Below are 2,825 nucleotides of genomic sequence, written 5' to 3'. Positions count from 1 at the left end.
CAGTGCTCTCTGGTTCCTGCAGATGTTGGGGTGGGTTTGGTGGTGTGAGGAGCACATGGCCGTACCCACAGCCCCCTGGGCACCCTGGGATGTGTCTGGCGTGGGGTTCAGTCTTGGCCTTTAAGCTGAGACCATCCCTAACTCAGGACTCTCCTGGGCTCTTCCCCCAGCCATGGGCTCTGTCCCTCTCCTCTCTCTGGAGGCTTACGAGGATGGAGGCATCCGGGTGGTGTGTCGATCGGCCGGCTGGTACCCATCACCAGAGGTGCTGTGGAAGGATGCCAGCGGGCAGCATCTCCCCTCAGTCTCCCAGAGACGTTCCCGCGATGAGAGGGGCCTCTTTGAGATCCAAGATGTCGTCATTGTGAGAGGGAAGGCAGACAGGAACGTGTCGTGCGTGGTGAGGAACAGCCGCCTGGAGCAGGAGCAGGCGTCGTCCCTGCACATCTCAGGTACAGGATGGCAGCAGGGCTGGGGTTGGCCCTGCTGCTTTAGGGGGTTTTGTTCTCCGGAGGCAGGATAAACATGCCGGGAGTGCAGGAAGGAAAGGGGGGTGTAAATGAGGCCTTTTCCTCATGTTTTTTTGTTTCTCAGCTCCCTTTTTCCACAATGCTCGTCCCTGGATGGCAGCTCTGGGTGTCTTCCTCCTGCTTTCTGTGGTGTCAACTACCCTCAGTGCTTACTTCTTCCGAAGGAAAGGTGAGTTTGCATCACCACGATGTTTTGCCTTCATTATGGAAGCTCTTTGGGCAAAGGAAGGATGGGGAGAAGGACACGGGTTGTGGGTGGCAGGAGAGGGAGCATGGGCAGAGCATCTGTCACGTGGGAAGGTCCAAGAGACCCTGGGGAGATGGTGCCAGGGATGAAGCAGCTGCTCTCCTGACCTTCTCTTCCTCTGCCTTTGCTTTCCAGTGGTGCAGTCCAGAGCACTGGGTGAGTCCTTCTGGCCCCTGCCACCAGCAAAGCCTCCCTCTGGGAGGGATGTGGATTTGCATGTTTCTTGCTGTTTCTCTGGTCATTGATGTGTGTTGCTGGAGCCCAGAAGGGACCTAGAGAGCCCTGGGGTTGGGAACTGAGCCCAGGAGGTGTCCTGGGTCATGGGAAGAAGCAGGGACCAGTACTGACTGAGCTTAAATCAGGCTGAACCTTAAATCTCTGCTGAAGTCAGGCGTAACTGCAGAGTGCGTGGATGGTCTGGGGTGGGGATCGGAGGGCAGGATCCCCTGCTGTGAGCCAAGGGGCCTTTTCCCATTTCCCAAAGAGAAGGAATTTGGGCTCAGCCCGTACTCTGCCTGCTCACACCATGGGGTGAGAAGCTGTCCCCTCTCATCACTCATTGATTTTGTTGTTTGTTTTCCAGCAAAACGAGATGCAGAACTGGGTGAGTCTCCTTGAGCTCCTTCTGGCTCAGTGTCCTCTCTTGGGTGCTCTGGGCTCGGCCACTTCCCCCCTTGCCTGTCCTCTCCATCCCTGCATCCCCTGGGTCCATGGAAAACTCAGGGGCAGGTGCCTTGGGGGGTGGGTGGCTTGGTGACACCAGAGTAGAGATGGACACTCTGCCCTCTCCAGAGTCTCTGGGGAGAGTTTGTGGGAATTGATCAGGCTGGAGGAAGCCATCCTAGGGACCCAGGGAGTGTTTTCCCACTCCCCAAGAAAGGAGGAGTTTGGGGTTTCCCCATCTCTGCTTACTCCTTCTTGAGTACTTTTGTGATTAGAAGCTGTCCTCTCTGACCAAATATCGCTTTTGCTTTCCAGAGGAACAAGCTGCACTCTTGGGTGAGTCTCTGTGAGCTCCTCCGGGCTCCATGTTCTCCTCCTGGCCCTCTATGCTTACCCTTTCCCACCTTGCCCGTCCTCTCCACCCCTGCATTCCCTGGGTCTGGGTAAACAACGAGGGGATGTGCCTGGTGGGGTGGGCAGCTTGGGGACACCATACCAAGCTGGACCCTCTCCCCTGGCCAGAGTCCTTGGGGACCAGCCATGGGACATGACCAGGCTGAAGGGAGGCATTCACAAGCTTTGGGGGTCTGTTCCCATTCTCCAAAGAGAAGGAGTTTGGGCTCAGCCTGAGCTCTGCCTGTTCATGCCGTGGGGGGAGAAGCTGTCCTCTCTGATCAGTCATTGATTTTGTTTTTCACTTTTCAGGGAAACAAGATGGAGAACTGAGTGAGTCTCTGTGAGCTCCCCTGGCTCAGTGTTGTATCCCGGGTGCTCTGGGCTCGGCCCCTTTCCCTCCTGCCCCTCCCCTCCATCCCTGCAGCCCCTGGGTCTGCTGGGCAAACCCTGAGGGGAGGTGCCTGGGAGGATGGACAACTCAGGGACACCAGAGCAGAGATGGTCCCTCTTCCCTCACCAGAGTTTCTGGGGAGAGTTTGTGGGACTTGCCCAGGTTGGAGGGAGCCATTCAAAGGGTTTGGGGGGCTGTTCTCCCACTCTTAAAAGGAGGAGTTTTGCCTCTGCCCACTGTTGTAGTTGCAGGTGTGTGTTGAGAAGATCTCCTCTCTCATCACTCATTGCTTCAATTTTTCCTTTCCAGAGCAACGAAATGCAGAACTGGGTGAGTCTCCATGAGCTCTTCCTGACTTGATGTCCTCTCCTGTGGGATTTGTATTCGGCCCCTTACCCTCCTGCCCATCCTCTCCATCCCTGCATCCCCTGGGTATGGGCAAATTCCGAGGAGAGGTGCCTGGGGTGGGGTGGGTAACTCGGGGACACCAGACAAGGGATGGACCCTCTCCCCTGCCCAGAGTCCCTGAGCACCAGCCATGGGACATGACCACGCTGGAGGGAGCCATTCCTTGGGACCCAGGGAGTGTTTTCCCACT

General features: G+C 56.8%; 1 long non-coding RNA gene across 2 annotated transcripts; it reads left to right on the top strand.

Moving 5' to 3' along the window:
• Positions 1-588: 588 nt before the first annotated feature.
• Positions 589-2,758, top strand: LOC106900637. Of its 2 annotated transcripts, XR_001414181.1 has the most exons (5): positions 589-699; positions 913-933; positions 1,361-1,381; positions 1,756-1,776; positions 2,146-2,758. It is a non-coding gene; the product is annotated as an uncharacterized LOC106900637 (long non-coding RNA). The 2 variants fall into 2 exon arrangements; XR_001414180.1 differs by having other exon boundaries at positions 913-1,776.
• Positions 2,759-2,825: the final 67 nt, after the last annotated feature.

This window comes from Calidris pugnax, unplaced genomic scaffold (genome assembly GCF_001431845.1).
Source record: "Calidris pugnax isolate Ruff unplaced genomic scaffold, ASM143184v1 scaffold3191, whole genome shotgun sequence".
Classification (NCBI taxonomy): domain Eukaryota; kingdom Metazoa; phylum Chordata; class Aves; order Charadriiformes; family Scolopacidae; genus Calidris; species Calidris pugnax.
Note: the sequence above shows the minus strand (reverse complement) of the source record. Positions and strands in the feature narration are given on the sequence as shown.